Below are 22,542 nucleotides of genomic sequence, written 5' to 3' on the forward strand. Positions count from 1 at the left end.
TGACAAGCTACTTAGCCTAAAATATTGAGTTGTGTTATGCATGCTGTGCATGACTATAGTAAATAAGTAGTGCTTTAGCGCTATAAATATGGTATTCTATTTTTTGATAAGCTTATATTTTTTAATGTGTCTTGATAGTTTGATTTAAACAAAAACAAAAGAAAATCTTAAAGGTCATTAGCTATCAAATTCGTGTTCACCGATTGGACTCAAATTCTCATGTTTGATTAATAACATTCTAAAACGTATATCCAAATTACAAAAAGTCTAAAATAAATAATTAACAATGCATGGTATCGATAATATGTATCAACTTTTCGTGTGTATTTTTGTCTAGACGTCATCTAATTAATCATCGAGATGACCTCCGAAGACTGCCGACGGTCATATAACCCGATATACATAAATAAACTAGAAAAAAACCCGCGCGAGCGCGGCTTGTAGACTACTTGAAATTCAATGCATAATCTGTTTTGAATTCCGAGGCCGGAGCTATTTTCTGACTTCGCCGCTAAGTCAAAAAATAGCTCCGGACTCAGAATTCAAAAGGAATTACACAATGCATAGGCCTGAGGGTACATTTCCAAACGACCGCCCTTCTCTTCAAATAAATGTTTGCATATCGCAAGTCTGTAAGTTTGATTTTAGTTCAATTTTTCAATTCTAGACTATACCTTTTTCGGATAAATATTTTTTTTTTGCTACCTTTTGCGCATGTTTAAAACAGATACAAAACCATTTCCGCCTGCTTACAAAACGTAGACGGTAAAGAACTAGCTACGGAACTTTTTTTGGGGTTTAATTAATTAAGCTACGCTAATTAAAGCAATTACTATATGAAGTTATAAAGTACATTACATACACTAACTATTTATTATTATATAATACTTCAGACGATCGTCGGCCCGAAGACAAACCGCCTAAAAAATTTTGGTCTACAAATTTAATAGTATAGACAGCGACCACGAGCGATTGGATTTTTCATGGTCTATTAGATTTCATATTGTAGGTTAAAAAGTATGTTTATCATCGTCTTACTTGTATAAGAATAATTTTATATTGATCGAATCAGTCAACCAAATAGTTTATCCTTGTTCTCTTTCAATGTTGACATTGTTTTCCTTTTAATAGCTGAATACATGCAAAACCCATGTCAAGCTAAGGGGTTAAATTAAAGGTCACATGAATACGGATTCAATGAGGTCGAATTATTCACTTGAAGGTGAATAATACATCAGCGATGTTTCTTAGCTTATTTTGACATAATTGAACCAAATTGGCTGCTAAAGGCGAATTATTATTTCACTATTTCATTTTCATTAATGATTGAACAAAAAAAAAATAATGTCCCTTTCACATTATTAGTCTACTGTTTAGTGTGAAATTACATGTCACGTAATATTAATTTTGTCGACCGGAGTAATGATGTGTATTGAATTAAAAGGTGTCTTCGTCGAGGTCTTCGTTCGCCGGTCTGTTTGATTGTATATAGAATAAAATTGAATGTTTTTGTTTTCAGATGGTGTTACCTACAATTTTGAAGAAACGACTTTCACTGAATGGCATGAAGCCGATACAAATGATTAAAAGAATAAAAACGGGACAACAAGAATCGCTTCAGGAATGTGCGAGGATACAAAAAGACTTGAAAAACAATGAAATGAACATTGGAGGATATTGTGAAGAATGTAAGGGAATTGACAGGGGAGGCTCTAGCTGAGATTTTTGAATTAGCTGACAAGCAGATGAATGAAAGAGAAGCAGGATGGGCTTTATATTGCATGATAATTCATGCCAATGATTTCGGACAACCTAAAGGACAGGATCTTTCTGATCATAATCTGGTGAGTACAAGTTTAAATAATGTTTTGATTTCATAAAATATACATAAAACCAGATTTGGAGCAAATATGGATATGACCCTAACCGTTCTTAAATCAAGATCATATGCTAACATGCATGGATATGATTTGAAAATTTTTCTGATTTCAATGAATATATATTTGCTCTCTGTCTGTCTGTCAGTTCAATGTAGACACTTCAGATTTCATGTTTTATAGGTATAATGGGTCTTAATTGTATTTTGAATTCTAATAGTATTGAAGCCAATAGATGTCATAATTAAGGTCAATGTCAAATAATGAAATTTTAAAATGCTGTTTCAGACTTTTAATACATATACGGGGCTCTATTTGATTTATGTGGTATTGTCATTTAGGAGTTGATTATGCACAAACTAGTCAGATTTGATCGATGTTGATCCAGCTGAAACTTCATTTCGTGCATGTATTTAGAGAACAATGTGTCCCATGAAACATTAATCAAACAATTGAATACTGTATACAATGTATACATGTGATTCAATAAATGGTTCATTGATAAATTGAATAGTTTAATTGTAAATTGTTGATTGTTTATTATACTATGATTGCATATGATGTATATTATATGGTTTATACATGCATTGATGTTTATATGGTTATTTTGTGGCCTCCTAGTATGAGTTCTGCTACCTGTAGTACAACTGATAATATTAATAACTAAAGGAAAAGGTCAGCAGATACAGACAGCCTTGAAGATCGAATAACTTTGTCAGAAAAGACTACTAAGGATGAGAAAGTGAAAGAATTGAAAGAAAAGGTGAGAACGCTATGCATGCAACAGGCCCCAAGTGAATCTCTGATATTACTAACTTTAGAAGAACTTGCTTAGTGTTCCAGAAGAGTGAACCATGAGGAGGCAGATGTTTTTTGAGGAGTTAGCAAGACATGTTAATAGACAAGTCTTGCTAGGGGTGTAATTTGAGATTGGCCTGCAAATATGCTGTATGGACATAAGAGTTTTCTATACCCTTTACTTAACATGAACTGGATGATGATGATGATTGGTTCAAGGGCTATATTTTGTCAGGCAATAAATATTGACTGTTTGGGTTGAAGAGGTCTTTGATACTTGCCCCTCTCCCACCCATTAGTACCAAAATGTGGTTTCAGATTTCGTTATTGGTATTTATTATATGTATGCATTTTGGGTTGATGAGCATGAGACAACATTAGAAAAACACAAGAATTACAGTGTGATCAAATGTTTGAAGGAACACACCTTTACTTTAGCGTCTGATGAGGCGATTTTTTCACGGTAAAGATTAATGAGGGCAAGTGGATTCGTATATTTGTGTTCGCTATTTCATTCGAATAGTAAATAAGATTATAGATCTCAGATGACAAAATAATTGTCGATCTCCAGAGTAGTTATGTTGTAAACAATTCATCTCTATATCCAGTGTGCTCTAATGCATTAAATTGTGCAGAGAAGTCCACATTTTGGTTTCTGACATGTATAGATATTATCTTATATTTGGTTCTCTCCTATAGAGTTTTCTATACCCATAACTTTACATAAACTGGATGCAAGATGATATCAATCACTGAGGATATGGGTATCACAACCGAGTATAGTGAAGAATTTGAGTCTTCTGCTGTGTATGATCATGCAGATGCCACAGTGATAACGAGATCAAATAAGAGTCAAGAGTGCACCTGCACTTAGTTTGAGAACGAAAAAGAGAGAATCAAGAAATTTAAGGTCCCCTTCAACAACCTAAAGAGTAGCAATGCCATCTTCCCCTACCCTACATGGTATGCCCGATAGTTCAGAAAAATTGGACATAATAACAGTTTGGGACTTCTTGAAGGTATTACAACCGTCAAACGATGTATGATGACTTAGGTTGTGCAGGTCATGAGTATATGACCGAAACCATTATAGCAAGCATCCGAGGTCATCCTAGCCCCCCTGTAAGGCAACTGACGAGGAAGAGCCACAGAGGCAGGTCCTCTGTCCCACCAGCTATAAGACCCCCAGTAGAGTTCATAGAAGCCGTCATCTTAGTCCGTCTGACAGTGACAGTATATCTGATAAGTCCAGCAGTGACGAGTATGAAAGCCCTACAGCCTTCAAGGGGAAACAACTTAATAGTAACCGACCACCTATTTTTACTGGAAAAGAGAAATTGAAGGTGTGGTTTAACAGATTTGAAGCTGTAGCCAACTTATAGAATTGGTCCAAGAAAGAGAAAATTGAATGACATATGGCCCAGGTTACAAGGAATAGCTGGAGACTTCGTTTATGACCAGCTATCCAGTAAAATAACTAAATCTTATAGAAAACTGGTTAAAGAACTAAAGAACAGATTTGGTGAAATAGATACTAGAAATAATTATATTTTGAAATTTAATAACAGGAGAAAATACAATGAGGAATCTGTCCAATATTTAACTGCAGAATTGAAAATGTTCTATGACAAAGGAAGCCCCATAGAGACAAGAGGACACGAAATGAAGATTTATTTAGAACCTTCCTTTTAGGGCTTCAAGATGAAACTGCCTGAATACACAATGAGTTGAATAGAGAGCAAGATTCTATAAAAGAGGCAGTATACTTTACTATACATTACCAAAACACTTGCCGTTACCCTAATAAAGACCATGATTTTATAAAAGGTTTTAACAACAGGAACAGAAAACCAGTTAGGCAAATACAGCAACAGAATCATGTTGAAACATTCCGAGATGAAAAAATGACTTGGAACAGATAAACATATATGTAAACCAAGTTTTACAAACCAGTTTTTAAAGTTGAAAAGAAATCCAGACAACAGGATGGAATTTATATTGATAAATAAAATACCCACTGTTTTTACTGTTGATAGCGGAGCTGCTAGAACTTTTCCATCCGAAGAGACGTATTAAAGATTCCAGAAGAAGTCAGGCCACCTTTAGTGTAGTCGCACTCACTTATATTATAGGAGCTGATTGAAACCCGCTCAGGGTGTTATGAACAGCTTATTTTGAAGTGAGATCGGGAAATTTTAGTTTTAATAGGAAGCTGTTGGTAGCCCATATTACCGACAATGTTTTGCTACGATTGGATATCCTTGTGATGGACACAAATGATCCTTTTGAGATAAAGTTGGCTAATTAAGTTTTTTTTTGTTGGTGTTAAGAATACCGCGGGAGTTAAGACGTCGCGTTTTACCAATTGTATCTAGGGTTGACATCAATGCGGGACGTAGCCTTAGCAGCTCGGATATATATGAAGTAAACGTTAAACTGTATGGTTGTGTTCTTTCTGTATAACGATAGTTGAGTTAGCCCCGACATTTATGGTGCCGTAACCAAAGGATTACATCGAAGATGGAGAAGTTAAAGAATATAAGAACTGGAAATAGAAGTGCAGTGAGGAGACTTTTCCGAAAATTCGAGGAGGCGAAGGAAAACACGGACTTTGGCATAGATGAACTACTTGCAACATACGATAATCTTACGCAAAAGAAGAAATTGTTGGAAAAACTGAACGAACAGATATTGGAAGCAACGGATCCAAACAACGTTGAAAGTGAAATAGTAGATACAGATGAGTATTCAAATAATTTAGACACTAAACTTAGACATTTTTGTAATTTTATACAAATTGGTCAAAACCGTACACCAAGTTCCAATGTAACACAATCTTCATATCAAGTACTCAATGTAGAAAGCCCTCCTTTCCGCCCGGCAAATGTTGATAACTTTCAAAACGCAACACCATTCTATGCTTCATCCGCCGCTCAACCACAGACAAGCTACAATGGCTCTGATACAGGTCATATTGCTCCACAAAATATATCTAGTACTAGTGACCATCGTTTACCCAAGTTATCACTACCGAAGTTTAATGGCAACATTTTAGATTGGCAAACGTTTTGGGACTCCTACGAATCTGCTGTACATTTCAATCCTACTTTGACAAACATTGAGAAATTTAATTATCTAAAATCGCAACTTGAAAGCGAGGCATTGAATACGATTACAGGATTTGCGCTTACAAACGGAAATTATATGGAGTCTATAAATGTACTAAAGGAACGGTTTGGACAAACACACCGAATTACGGAAGCTTACTTACAGGCACTTTTAGATATTACCCAACCACGATACACCTTGTCAAGCTTAAGATTATTTTATGACCGATGTGAAGCCTACGTAAGAGGTTTAGATTCGCTCGGACAACCTGAGACGTCATATGGAACTTTACTGGTACCGATTATCATGAGAAAGTTACCCAGTGAAATCAGACAACACTTAGCCAGAGAACACGGACCGTCCAGTTGGAATTTGAAAGATCTGAGAAGGAGCATATTGAATGAATTCAAATCATGGAGGTAGGACAAAATACAGGTACATATCTCGAGTCTTTAGACCGTCAGTTCGCAACTGCATCTACATGTACATTTCATACAGGAACAGAATCACCGTGAGAAAACACATCACACAACTCGAAGACCCAACCCCGGAATATTACAGAAAGACCATGTGTTTTTTGTAAAGAGATACATGCACCAGCACACTGTACCAATGTTAGTATACATAAAGCTCGCATGTCTATCGTAAAACGTGATAATTTATGTTTTAATTGTTTAGGTAATCATCATGCTAATGAGTGTCAATCGGAACGAACGTGTCGACACTGCAACCAGAGACATCATTCCAGCCTATGTAGTGCAAGTAGCAATGTTAACAGCGAAGGTTAAGCATTCATTACAAGCAATACAAATAAACAGATTCAATCTACACCCGTCAATCTTATAAATGACACTGAAAACGAGGAAGATACTAAAGTTTTGCATTCATCGACACAGATGCGTACAAATGTGCTACTGAAAACGGCTGTAGCTCCTGTATGGTCAAGTAATATATGTATGGATACGAATGCTTTATTTGATGAGGGTGCACAAAGATCTTTTTTAATAGATGATCTAGCGAAGAAATTGAATTTGAAAACTGAAGGAGCTGAAGTTGTACACCTATCGGCATTTGGAAAGGACAACACAAGCACGAGAGAACTACGCAAAACCACCGTATTTGTCGAAACCGAAAATAGTCGTAAATTTCCTATTGAAGTCCTTATTGTTCCTACTATAGCAGTTCCAATACATAATCATATGCGGTACGTAAACCGAAATATGGATTATCTCAAGGATTAAGACTCGCTCATCCAGTTACTCAAGACGATTCTTTTGAGATATCGTTACTTATTGGTGCCGACTACTATTGGAACTTTATCGAAGACGAAGTAATAAGAGGAGACGGACCAATCGTGGTTAAGTCAAAGCTTGGATACCTACTATCAGGACCCTTACAACCAGGAAGGGTACGTTCGTCTACGACATCCAGCATCTTGAACGTACTGGTTTCGAATAAATCAGAGGAATTTGGCTTAAAGGAAATTATAAAGGAACAGACACGTCGCGGATTTATCGAGAGAGATGAGGAAGCAGAACCGACAGGGAAAATATTAAAAGATGGACTGAATGATACGTATCTAATGAACTGTTGTGACTTTTTATGGACTGTTACGAAAATGTTTGATTAATTGACTTACTTTCAAAAACCTATAGTATGATACTATTTCATTGAAAGAAGGAACAGGTGCACTTAAAATATAGACATACTGTGGTGTATACGAGATAGACTCATTGTGATTTAATTCGAAGATAAATAATCTGTAAGTTTATGACTGTGCTAAAGTTATTCAGTTAAAGTTTTAGATTTGATAGACAGTAATTTTCATTCATTTTCACTTTATTGTAATTTAATTTTAATATTTACTTTTAGCGGCCCGGAGAATGTTGAGAATACCGCGGGAGTTAAGACGTCGCGTTTTACCAATTGTATCTAGGGTTGACGTCAATGCGGGACGTAGCCTTAGCAGCTCGGATATATATGAAGTAAACGTTAAACTGTATGGTTGTGTTCTTTCTGTATAACGATAGTTGAGTTAGCCCCGACAGTTGGAACAAACAGAATATTCCATTTACAGTTGTTGGTGTATTTACCAAAGTAAGAAAAGTAGTAGCAGCAGACCATACAGTTGTACTAGGATATAGTGAAGTTATCTTGGAAGCATATGTAGAGAAAAAAAGACTTGGATAGCTGGTTTTCACATCAAGAATTTTTAAAAGAACCTTCCCTAGATTTTTTGGGAGAAATCAGCTTTAAATATTTCTACCTAACTTTTTGATTTTGCCAGTAATGCGACTGGCACAATAAGACTTATGAACCCTTTTGAGAATGAGGTGACCATACATCAAGACAGAGTTAAAAGTGCTTCGGACGCATTAAATTTATAATGTGTTGTTTTCATTTTTTAATGGAACTTCCCAGTTAAATGAATATGAAGTTATATATAACTGTAATGAATATCGAAGATAACTCTGAGAATGAAACGCCTCGATACTCGAGTGTTCGACGATTACCACTACACCAGAAACCACATCAGAGTATAAAATTCCAAATTTTAATGAATTTGTAACTAGGACAAGACCCGAGCCTAAACCAAACATTGGTACCAGTAGTTGGGAGACAGATGAAGTCTACAACATCCCCCTATCTTTCAGAAATTTTTAAGAAGGCACAGAAAGATAGAAATAAGGCTGAAATTAAAGAAATAGCTTCCCTTTTATGTGATTTTGAAGATATTTTTTTTCGAAAAATGAGGACGACATTAGGCTGACCCATCTCATTGAACACAGTACCCAGACCGTCTCTTTCTGATTTCATCCTACCACGACATTCTGAAGATGACGAGAATATAATGCCACAGTTGACAGGACTTAGACCGGTACCCTCTCCATCAAAACATCTGACTTCTTATCTTTCAGCTGGCAAAGATGATTCGGTGTCTTTGGAGTCGGCTTTTCAAAAATTGATTTCTGCTGTAAAAGAAAATAGCTTACATTTAAAAACCATTAATGAGCAACTTGTAAAGAACCACGACCAGTTAGAGAAGGTTGAAGTTACTATTAGAAGAAACAATGTTGTAACACCTAGATCGCCCATTAGACCCCTTTTCAAGCCCAATCTGTGCCGTCGCCCCCGCTCTCCTCTCAAGAGAAATTTTATTACTGAACTTACAGCGTCCTTGTCAAAGAAGGTGAAGTCCTATGTCAGATTACCCCCAAAAGAAGAAGACTGGTAGAAAGTGGTAGACATTCATATTCTAATATTATGCTAATTTCACTTTAATTCAGGTAATTGTTGTAATTAAAATGGTATGGATTAATTGCTGAGGTTGTCCAGTAATGATTGCCATTTTAGTACTAGTACTATTTAGTTTAAATGTCAATATTTAAACTTTTCAAAATTTTTATGGTCGTGGCATATTTCTAGACTTTTGTCACATGCACTCTATCAAAATAAAGACCAGACACAACAATGAGAATCAACTTAAAGATACATTTTACTACATGCCTTTGAGGATCCCAGTCAATGGGGAAATTCATGTAATCACCATCTAAACCAAACATTGTACTGACACACTGGTCCCTCATTGGGAAAGCTTTCAACAGAAGAATTACTCCAAGAGAAACTGACTTCTTTGATTGATGTGTATGCAACTTACGCAGACAGATAACTCATAATTTTAAATAGAATTTTATTAATATTCTTCAAATAGTTTACCAAACAAAGTTACACAATAAATATATATGTAAATTTTAAGAAAATATAAAATTCATTGGTAAAAATCTTTAAAAAAAAAAAAGAAGAAAGGCTTAAGTTGTTCGCTTTTCTCCTGTTTCATAGAGAGAACAAATAAATTAAATATTTTCTGACAATGAATGTACATTGTTGTTATCGCATCATTATGTTTTAACTCTACTGAAGGAAGACAAAACAATTCCAGTCCTTAAAAATAAATCAACATAAAAAATAATCACAGAAATAAACATAAATATAGAAAATTCTGATAATACGATATTGTAGGTTAGAAATATTGGGTAAACGAAGTACATGTACACACAACATATGAAAACTAATTCAGTAACAAAATTTAAAAATTGATATCCTAAGCAAGTTTACATACGCACGTGTTATATATACAATGTATATGTTCACTCTATTCAACTTGCTAACTTGAAGACCGTACATGTGATTCCCTAAAAACTGGCTTTTATATAAAAAAAAATGAACGAATTGCTAACCAAAAACTACTCACCTATGTCAAGCTTTTGTGAACAGTTCAGCAACTATGTCAGCATATTACATCATAGCACTGATATTCTTATTTAAAGGCAATTGAAGGAAATATTCATAATAATATTAACATTTTCCAGATTAATTCCTATCGCATCAAGTAAATAAAAAAGGAATCCATCAACTCCGTCATTTCCAAGAAAGCACCAAACATGCATTTTAGTGAATCCAGGTCTCTTAAATACAAAGTGTCCGCAGCCATCAGTCAAATTAACAACGGTCGTCGCTACATCACATAGATATTACGACAATTAATATACTTAATGGTTCTAATACAGTCAAAAATGTAAGCGATATAGAAAGAAAGAAAACTATATACCAGTAGGAAAACCACAATTTCTTTCACGAAGAAAAGTTCAACATTAAAATCCGAAATGTAGTAACATGTTTACATTCTAACACTATATAAATAACACATAGCTGAGAGGGTAATAGAGCAGATTGTTACCCCGAGAAAACATTGTCAACTGATGCGAAGCCAAGGTTGACAATGTCTTTTCGAGAGGTAACAATCTGCTCTATCACCCTTTCAGATATGTGTTATTTAATTTATTATACTGAATGTTCTGTTATTACTGTCGATTAAATTTCAAATTCAAAGTAATAAACTATGACGTCTTGTACATAACAACCATCCGTATTTAATAAAGCGCACACTTGATCAAGCGTCTCCGTGAAGGGTAATAGAGTATTTGCCATAGGATAGAGTCGTATTTAATAAAGCGAACACTTGATCAAGCGTCTCCGTGAAGGGTAATAGAGTATTTGCCATAGGATAGAGTCGTATTTAATAAAGCGCGCACTTGATCAAGCGTCTCCATGAAGGGTAATACATTAAATTAACACCCTCGTATTAGCCAATCAAAATATGGAATTTTAACGTGAAGTATAATAATAATAAATGTTCCATATTTTAATCGATGATGCCCAACTCTATCAAATCTTGACTACTGGAAAAGTGAAGTCCATGGATGCCCATAAATTCTATACCCCAGTATCTTTACATACCTAACAGAAAAAAATAATTTGTTTCTAAATTTAGTTGTAGGTTTGAATAAAAAAAAATGATTGATTGATTGTTGGTTGCTTAAAGTCCAGTGGCAAATAGTTCATGAAAGTTCAGGACGAGAACAAATTAACAATAAATACAAAAGGTAGGTCCTGTGCGAGATGAAGGTCGGAAAGTTTTGACTGCCACTGGACAATGAGGATTTGTTGGGAAGGGACAATTTTTCCTTGCAACAGTTCACCTAAGGAGTTGTTGCAAGGGTTTTTAACGTGCAGAGAGCGTGGCACTCTCTCTCTCTCTACATGATGCATCGGATTTAGCGTCCCCATTCAGACTGGACGTTGATGCGTATTTATACATACAGCACAACCAAAACGGACGCTTCAATTTGGAGGGGTTTACTGCCGGTCGAAAGAAGACCAAGAGTGACCTTATTTCTATTCCCCAGTCACCCCGGGGGACAGACACAAGAAGTATTATCTAAAGATAAAATAGAACATAACAAAAAGAATAAATCTGGGGATAAAAAAGATGCTCCTACATAAAAAAGAATATCGGATTTAATGTCCCTATTCTGACCGGACGTGGCTGTGAACTTGTACATCCCGCACAGCCAAATGGACGCCTCACTTCGGCAAGGGTGTTACTGTCGGTCTGAAGAAGACCAAAGTGACCATATTTCTATTCCCTAGTCACCCTCTGGACTCCCATCCCGAAACAAAAAACGAATGCACATACCTTAACTATTAATAAAGGAAAATATGCTCAACCCGGAAAATTCAATTATCACTCTCTGAAAACAAAGCATAAAACATACAAATTCAACAACCTACCAATTTCAACATGAATTTATATTTGCAAGTGCATCATAAAATGCATGTATGTGTAAAGTAATCAACATATTGAAGTAATACTAATGCCTTTGAAGAGTATCTAAAAATTATTAAACAATAATTAAATTTTACGTACATAGATGTTGCAAGGAAATCACCATTGAAGTTCGAGAAGGCCTGCATATGACACATCCATTACAATTAATAACAATTCAATAGACCAAATGAACTACCTATAGCAAAAACCAGACCAGAAATAGATGTATTAAAGAAGACAATGATACATCTATTGATATTTGATTATATATTTGATTTTGATTTAGAAATTAAAGGAGAAGGCAAGCATCTTTAATTTAGACAGGAGCTAAATGTTGTCAATAAAAAACAATGAAATGAGGTCACGGTCACATGAGCTCTGTCAAACAAATATGTACAACTTAATATAAAAATAAGGAAATGTGGTATGATTGTCAATGAGTCAACTATCCACCTAAGTTCAAATGTAAGCAATTATAGGCAACCGTATGAACTTCAACAATGAGAAAAACTAATACCGTAATGCGCTCAACCCTCTAACTAAGCTGGGACAGAGGTGTTACAGGACACCATGAGAATAAACTATAATAAAGAGTGGCACCATGAGAGCATGATACGCCCGTCGCTTTTTCAAAGAATAAAGTACCATAACTCCTCAATGTCATATCAGAAATTTATAAAAAAAAACTAAAGGGAGGTTATTTTAATAGATATAAACCAGTCACCAAAGTTTAATGAAAACTGCTCTAAGCACTTATGAGTTATTGTCCGAAAACTGGAAAACCCCCCTTTTTTAATGAATAAAACCCAATAACTCAGAAACGTTAAATCTAAAATTTATAAAAATCGAAAGGGAGCTCACGTCAATAGATATAAACAATTCACCAAAGTTTCATGGAAACTGCTCAAAGCATTTTTGAGTTATTGTCCGAAAACTGGAAAATACCCCTTTTTTAATGAATAAAACCTAATAACTCAGAAACATAAAATCTAAAATTCATAAAAATCGAAAGGGAGCTCACGTCAATTAATATAAACAATATACCAAAGTTTCATGAAAACTGCTCAAAGGATTTTTGAGTTATAGTCCGAAAACTGGAAAACTCCCCTTTTTATTGAATAAAACCCCATAACTCGGAAACGTAGAATCTAAAATTTTAAAAAATCGAAAGGGAGCTCACGTCAATAGATATAAACAGTTCATCAAAGTTTCATGAAAACTGCTCAAAGGATTTTTTAGTTATAGTCCGAAAACTGGAAAACTCCCCTTTTTATTGAATAAAACCCCATAACTCGGAAACGTAGAATCTAAAATTAAAAAAAATCGAAAGGGAGCTCACGTCAATAGATGTAAACAGTTCATCAAAGTTTCATGAAAACTGCTCAAACGTTTTTGAGTTATTGTCCGACATGTTGACGACGGACGGACAACGGTATACCATAATACGTCCCGCAAACGGGAGTATAAAAATCAGTCGGAAATGGCTTAACTAATCAAATCGATACACAGCTGTAAAACACAAACCGGACGTGACATGGTTTTTACATCCCTAACAACATAAATGACACAACGTACAGATCTGAGAGTACTCGCAGTTAGCTTAAGACTGTTCTAGAATTAAATGCATCTATGCTCTATAGACGTTACGCGCGATGTTCGTACCTCATTGGAAAATCGGTGTAGTTGGGAAGATGCAAGTCCAAAATATATAATTTTGTGATATCATATTCATTGCTATTGTACGTATTTTAAAAAATAATGTTTTTTAAAATAAAAACGAAAAAAATAATTGTTGAAACTATGTTTTATGCTGCATGCGACAAGCTTCATTTTTAAAAAACGGCTATTTTAGGCTTTCCCGCGTAACATATTTCATTTATTGTAACCACTAAACTATGATTTTCGTCTAAACTATTTAATATTTTGAAAAACGGTTTTTTCCATTATTTAACAGAAAGGTTCCTTCAGTCTTTTATGCATTTTTTTATGGCGTTATGATGACGTCATAGAAAAAAAAGCGTTCCATACTACAAGGGCAAATCTGTCCCACGGAAAAAAAAAATGGGATTACAGATTTGAGAATCAAAAAACATTTATCTAAAATGGAAAAAGGTTAGTATTTGTATTTACTACATCAATGTTAATTTGCTTAATTTTATGAATTCAAAGACAAATATCCTGAAAAATGATATATGGTAATTTATGAGCGATTTTTCAAAGGCTTACAAGGTTGTCGCACCGCCATTTTTTGACGTAAAAACAAACTCAACTCAAATTTACGTCAATTGTTTGCTTATCAGTGCTCTTATAATGGTAGAATTTTATGATTTTTTAAAATGTTATTTTTCTTAATTTTTCAAAAATCTAAAATACATCAATTTTCAATAAGTAGTTAAATAGCACCGTCGATTTTGCAGAGTCTTACAAGAATGTCGCACTTGCTTAAAACAACGTTTCAGTCGAAGTTTTGGTTTGAACGTTACGAAATATTTTTTTAATAATTCCAGAAATTATGAAAACGGTTATGATATGAATATTTGTCATATTTAAATACTTTCACTTGATATTTGTATTAAAAGATGTAACTTTGACCGAGACCCTATAAACTTTTATTTACAGAAGTAAAGGTTTCTGCCGCAGATAGAATAAAACTCTGGAAAGCAAAGAAAATTGAGAAAAATGAAAGAAAAAACAAAAATTATTATTTGAAAAAGAAACTAAGTAATGAAACAAAACAGCCAAAACAAACACTTTCAATGACAAATTCTGCAATAAAAAGGAGAAAAGAGAGAAAAAGCAAAAAAGAGAAAAGAGAAAAGGAAACAAAAAGAAAACAATCCTATCGCAAATCTGCGAAGGAAACTGCCGTAATTGAGCAAATATCCCTATATCGGAAAACTTTCGCAAATAGAACGGAAAAAAGTCGCGCCTTAAAAAAATTAAAACAATCTTTACCATTAACGCCGAACCGAAGAACTGCAGTAATGGCTTCTTACTTAAGCAGCAAAAAATCACCGACAGTTTCCCATTTGGAAAAAAATAAATGTTGTTGTAACTCCAGAAGATAAAAACGACATACACCTAGGAAAAGCGGTTATCAACAATTTACGTGAAATTTACGAAAAATATGAGTATGTAACAGTGCATAATAAAAGAAAACTCACATTATTACGAAAATGCTCAAAGCCGTCTGAAATGTTTTCACACTTTAAACATGTTTTAGATGATCATTTTGCAGGTCATCAATTGCGCGCATACTGGCAAAATGCTCAACTCAAATCTCTAAAGGAAAATTTACCCCAAAATAATTGTATTGTGATTCATGACTATTCAGAAAACTATGCATGTAAGGAAAGGGTGGAGGTGCAATCGACATATTTTCAGAGAACAGGTCACGATTCATGTTTCGATCATTTATAGACATTCTGTTTTAGAGCTTGATGGTGTTGAAAGTTTTCCCGATGATCCCTGTATCGTAACCGAACATTTCTTCGTAATCAGTTCTGATGAAAAACATGACCAGTGTTTTACTAGTAAAGTTCAGTCTTTGGTTAAAGAATATCTTGATTCGATTAGTTACAATGTGAATGTTTTTCAAGAAATTTACGGACGGGTGTCCCGTGCAATATAAATTTCGCAATTGTTTCGGTACATTGCGAAATATTTGTGTTGAAACTTATTACAATATATATTTAAGAGGAACTATTTTGAAACAAGTCACGCAAAGGGTCCTCAGGACGCTGCTGGAGGTTTTTAAAAAATCACGTCGATTTAGCAGTTTTGCGAGGCAGCACCGTTGTTCAAAATGCGCATGATGTTTTTAACTACTGTGAAAAAAACCTAAAGGATACGAAGTCACATTATTGTAGGAGGAGAATATTTCGCTTTGTAGATACAATTAATCGTGATTTGGTTAAAGCATATAAACCTATCCCGAGTATAAGAAGTTTACACCAAGTTTTAAATTCAGAACCGGAAAAACTAACAGTTAGGTATATGTCATGTTATTCGTATGAAGAATGTATGAATGGAAATTATAACATGTGTACAAACAACGCCATTGGTCGCAAAGAGGTCGTGCCTATTAGACCTGATGACACTGGTACTATAGACGACGACGAAAACGACAATGAATATACAATGTCCGACTTGATTGTAGAGGGAACAGTACTCGTCCTTTAAACTGATGAAGAAAATGCCGAGTTTTATTTATTGCGCGCATCTTCTTGTCCTGAAAAACTAAGGACAAGTGAAGTTGACAATTGAGGTGTTTCTTTTAGAAAAAACACAAAAATCATTCAAGGACAGTACTTCAAATCAGACTTAAATAGATCAGAACTGTCATATAAATTAATTAGACGAAAAAAAGGCGATTGTACCAGAGGCATCTGTAATTTGTATTTCACCATAGCTAAGAGTGAACTCTCGATTTCCACTTACTCTTCCTGAAACCGTGCATCTGGACATACTATCTGTACTAGATGAAATGGAACGTTGAGCTTAGATAATGTAATAAAGTTTACTATGACAAATTATAATCTTTGATTTATTCACAAAAGAAATAAATATAGATTAAGTAGTATATATCCTTGGAATGTCCTTAATATATGTTAAAGTGAAAAAAAATTGTAAATACATGTGCGATAAACGATACGTTCCAAACAAGCTAGCTCCCGATTCTTGCTTTCGTTTTTTTTTTTCATACAATATAAATCAACAATGAAGAAATTAAAATAATTGTTTGTCACATACTGATCATATTTAAAGAAAAAAGAAAAAAAGGCGTGTTGTTCCCATACAAACAAAAATTTTCCCCGATCAATACATCAATTATAGTGTTTTGGGTCTTTCTCAAGTTCGCCCCTGGATGCGGGATTTTTCACTGTGTTGAAGGCCCTTTGTTGGCTGTTGATTGTTTTGTACATTTTTGGTCGGGTTGTTGTCTCTTTGACACATTCCTTGTTTCTATTATTTTGCTCTAAACAAAAAACAAAGGAACACGTATTTATGGTCAATCACATAAACGTAAAAAAACCTTTAAAATACGACGTTTTGTAGATAAAAACGTCGCGACGTTGTGTTACGCTTACGTGTACGAACATCGCGCGTAACGTCATAGGAGGATTGGGATGAACTTTGATTAGATTCCAACCATCTATAATATAATTATTTTACTGTATCCAAAAAAAAAAAATATGTATGTTTCCGACTGCTATACCTTAACCTTTTTTTAAATTTGTAATTTTCGCTGTTATCGATATTCTAGCTGTTGTTGTCTATAAAGTTAACATTTATTTCACCGTCTTTAAAATTACTGATTTAAAATTCAATTGTTGTTTTAAAAATTATAGATTCCTGATTGATCTACACAAGAGGGAGACATTAAAAAAATGTCACCTACTGAGCCATGTGTTCAAGTAGAATGTTAACATTGTATTAACCAATCGAAAACTGGTATTTGAACATTAAATTAATAACAAAAAGTATAACTACGAACTCCGTGCAATTCCGGGAATGTATCATGTGGTCTGGAAGAAAGAATACATCGTGTTTCGAATGCAATACCTTTCGTAATGATCAGTTGCCAGTGCCGAAAACCAAACCTAAGACACGGAATAAGATATTGATCATCAATTATTCAAATAATTAATGTTTGAAGAGATAAGTTCATATGTATATAATGATCGTTCAATAATAATTCATCGATTCTTGATGGCGACCTGAAGTCTGTTGTGATGGGACAATGATAGTAGAAATTCGTCAAAGATACCAGGCCTATAATTTGATACACCAGACGCGCGTTTCGTCTACACAAGACTAGTTGCACTCAAATCGAAACAGTTGCCAATCCAAATAAAATATTACGAAGCTGAAGAGCATTAGTAACCGAATATTCTGCTAAAATACAGTAGTTGACACAACTCGAGAGAAACATCTTACTGTGAAGATTATACACCATAGTCAAGTTCTGCAAGTGCGGTGCTAGTAAGAAAGCAAAAATTCAGTTAAGAACTAAAATCATTTTTTTTAACGAATTTTTGCGTTAAAACATACATCATTGGTGTTCAATTAAGATCATGCCCAGGTATGAAGCCGACCCTGTCTCAATCCTCTTTGTTTCTAACTTGTTTGGTTTGGTGAGATGTAAATTATCTTTCATTGAGTATTCTTAGTATGACGTTAAGTGGCTGATGTCTAATATTCAGGACGACACAAAATTGTCTTTTACAGCCGTTTGTTTTTTCAATTACTCGTGGGAGTGAAGTGTACAAAAAATATAAAATGTGAAAAGACTAGGGCTACGATTAGTGTTAGCTTCAGTAACTTTGAGCAATCTTTAACACGCTTTTGTTTATTTTTAAGTTACTCTTACGGTGTTTTATATAACTTTTGTTATCCATCTGTTCGAAATTAAAATGGGGGAGGGTAGATTAAAAATCTGGCAAAGGTATTAAAACATTTGACTTTTCAACACTTTACACAAGTATTCCCAATTTCCAAACTACAAGAGAAATTGAAAGAGTTGGTCCGGCTTTGTTTAAAAAAAAAGAATAGATACAATTTTCTTGTCTTAGGGAGGGATACATCGTACCTTGCAAAAATATCACTCTGATTCAAACAAAAAATTCTCTGAAACTGACATTATCAAGAGATTTGAATTCTTGATTGACAACATATTTTTTACGTTTGGAGGACGATTTTTTTCAACAAACAATCGGCATTCACATGGGAACCAACTGTGCTCCTCTTCTTGCTGGTCTGTTTCTTTATTCATATGAGGCTGACTACTTCATACAAGAACTTCTTAGGAAGAAAAAAAGAAGTTAGCAGTATCCTTTAACTTCACTTTCCGCTATATAGATGATGTTCTCACTAAATAATTCAAAATTTGGTGACTATGTTGAACGCATCTATCCCATCGAACTTGAGATAAAGGATACAACAGATACAATTAAGTCTGCCTCATATCTTGACTTACATCTATAAATTGACAATGAGGGTCGGTTGAAAACAAAACTTTACGACGAAAGAGATGATTTCAGCTTCCCAATTGTAAACTTTCAATTTCTATGTAGCAACCTTCCAGAAAGCTCCTGCTATATATCTCCAAGTTAATACGATATTTCAGGGTTTGTATTTCCTATCATGATTTCCTTGATAGAGGGTTGCTCACAAGGAAGCTATTTAACCAAGAATTCCAAGTAGTGAAGTTGAAATCATCGCCACGTAAATTTTACGGTCGCCATCACGAGTTGGTTGACCGTTATGGAATATCCATTTAACAGATGACAACATATATTTTCCAATTGTCGTAACTACAATCCCGTCCCCTTTCCCCGAATGTGACCTACCGAATACACCTTATCACCGAGTTTGATTACCGGTAACATGAGCAACACGACGGGTGCCACATATGGAGCAGGATACCCTTCCGGAGCACCTGAGATCACCCCCAGTTTTTGTAGGGTTCGTGTTGCTCAGTCTTTAGTTTTCTATGTTGTGTTTTGTGTACTGTTGTTTGTCTGTTTGTCTTTTCCTTTTTTTATCCAAGGCGTTGTCAGTTTATTTTCGACTTATGAGTTTGAATGTCCCTTTGGTATCTTTCGCTTCTCTTTTAACCCCGCTGCATGTGCAATTCCAAAGACAGGAACTCAGTGGTTGTGTTTTACATTTTTCAATTCATTCTGGTCTTTGAAGAATTTGGAGATGATGGCAGATCATTTAAATCTCTTTGAAACATTTGGACAAACATTTCAGGTTTAGGGCAATGTACAGTTGAGGCATACTGTATAGCTTCAAATCTGTAATATTGAGGACCGTATGTTGACCCCTCAGAGTTCCTGTTTATGTATTTTGTTCCCTCATTTTTTTCTTGACCTAAAAAAGTATAATAAAAATACCGAACTCTGTTGCAAATTAAAAAGGGGGAGTCCATAAAAACTGACAAAATCAAACGTTATCAACCAACAGAACTAGTGGAGAACAACCTGTCGAATCCCGACTTGGTGTAGGCATTTTCCGAAAATAAAAATGATGGGTTAAACCTGGTTTTAAGCTAGCTACACCTCCCACGTGTATGACAGTTGATGATATATAGTTATATACCTATAATTAATCTAAATATCAGCACACAACAATGTTAAATCTGCAAATTTGCGAAAGCAAATTTTTGTTCTTCCCTCGCCGGGATTCGAACTCATGCTATTGGGATATCGATACAACATAGTTTTGTTAAATTGACAAATTGGGTGAGTAACCCAAAACAGACATAATAGGTTTACGAGACAATAACGTGGATCAAGCACCCAAAACTCTGTAAAAATACGTCACAGACATACAACACAACTATGAAAGTTGTAGTTGATAGTAATTTTCACAATGACGTCAACAAAAAAGTATTTTTATTAATATTATGCCTAGGTGGTTTTAAAAAAAATAATTCAGAATTAAAAAAAAAGGATATTCCCCTCCTCGAAGGTAAATAAATGGTCGTTCCTTTATGTCATTTTGTTAGTTGAAGCTTTGTATTGTGTAGGTCTGACGAGTCTAGCCCTTTCAAGTGATTTTTCCTTTATTTTCTTATTTTGCACAACGGTCCCAGGTTAGGGAATGGCTAGGCACTTTAACCCCGCTGCATTCTACATGTATATACACCTGTTCCAAGTCACCGGACACAGATTTGAGGCCGAACATAGATTTTACTTTTACATTCATACGATGATTTTCTTATAATCTTCGTAAATGACAATTGGTAAGGATTGAACAAATACAACAATTTTCTTTGAGACCGTTGGATTTTTTTAAAAACTTTATACACGAGATTGATTGATTTTTGTTTACATATCATCTAGAGGCAAATAAATCATGCATATTAAGGACGAGAACAAATTAATAAATCCAATAGGTAGGTTCTGCATTGTGAGATGATGAAGGGCGACAATTTCGATTTGCGCTGGAAAATATGGTCAGAACTTTCGATTGAAACAGGTCCTTTACGGACATCTCATAGACTAGTTGCAATGATTCTTACAAGTGCAGTGACAGTGGCACTCACCCTTCACGAACCATCAGATTTAACGTACTCATCCCGGCCGGACGTGTTTGAGTATTTATATATCCCGCACATCAAAACGGACTCCTGATTTATGTGTGTTATCGTGAATATTAAGTTTTGTACTAAACCATGCATCACAAGTTCTGTTGTACAAATAAAAAAATTATATATAAATAATAAAATAACAGAAATACCGAACTTCAAGGAAAATTCAAAACGGAAAGTCCCTTATCAAATGGCAAAATCAAAAGCTCCAACACACCAAACGAATGGAAAACAACTGTCATATTGAGTTGCTTGATAAATCAAAGTCATTACAAGAAATGCTTAAGACTATATTAACATACCTGATTTGCTTTATTTTGATATTTGAATTTTCAGTCAATATTTGTCCTTTAATTGATTAAACATCAAGATAGAGAGCAACAATTAAAGCATTATTCCTTTATATATATATGTACGTAGTCATATACCACCCAATGTCTTTCTACTTATAATGAAGGACTTTTAAAACGCAACACATATTGATTATTTTAGCTTGGTAAGTGTTACACAACAAAAAATTGACGGATACAATAATGAAAAGTACCAATTCACGGACAATTTTCATTATGTTTTATAAACAAAAAAATTCAATTTACAAAAATTGATTTTCATTCTCTATTAAAAAGAAAAACATACTCATTTACATGTATGCATTTTTTGGCATTTTATATTTATAATATATGTAATATAGATTTTGCTAAATCGTAAATAGAATCACGCCTTTTCAATTTGTGCAATGACGAATGCCACATGTAAAACAGGATCTGCTAATCCTCTCGGTTCATCACGTTTGGTTTTTTTTCTATGTAATGTTTTGTTCGTCTTTCCGTTTTTCAAATGTGTCGCAGTTAGCTTATGAGTTTTGAATATCCCCTTTGTATACTCCGCCTTTAAATCAGATCAAATTGTTGTGTGAAAACCATATACAAAAGCGTGTGTCTCTCCCGCCAGATTTTAAACAAACTCGAACGTTAACGATATGCAAGACTTTAATTAGGATGCTGATTATATAAGGTCTTGTCAAAGCACCATCTACAATTGTATAAATTATATTATAGTTCGTTTCTGTGTGTGTTACATTTTAATGTTGTGTTTTTGTTGTGTCGTTGTTCTCCTCTTATATTTGATGCGTTTCCCTCAGTTTTAGTTTGTAACCCGGATTTGTTTTTATATCTATCGATTTATGAGTTTCGAACAGCGGTATACTACTGTTGCCTTTATGTATAAATGCGTGGCCTTGAAATATAAAATTAGTTTAAGATACTTAGAAGAGTACATCATATGCAAAATAATAGACAACTTTCGAGTTCGATGCATTTCCGTCAAAAACTCTGGTTTTAGTGAACATCATTCGTGCATTTAGGGGCATCGTCACTTCCGTTCCAATGTTGAGCAAGTGGTTGGAAAACTATAATGCTATATTGCACGAATTATTCGGCAAATTAAATTCTCATAATTGACAATCAGCACTACTGTCATTAGGGAATTGT

Source organism: Mytilus californianus, unplaced genomic scaffold (genome assembly GCF_021869535.1).
Source record: "Mytilus californianus isolate M0D057914Y unplaced genomic scaffold, xbMytCali1.0.p SCAF_7, whole genome shotgun sequence".
Classification (NCBI taxonomy): Eukaryota; Metazoa; Mollusca; class Bivalvia; order Mytilida; family Mytilidae; genus Mytilus; species Mytilus californianus.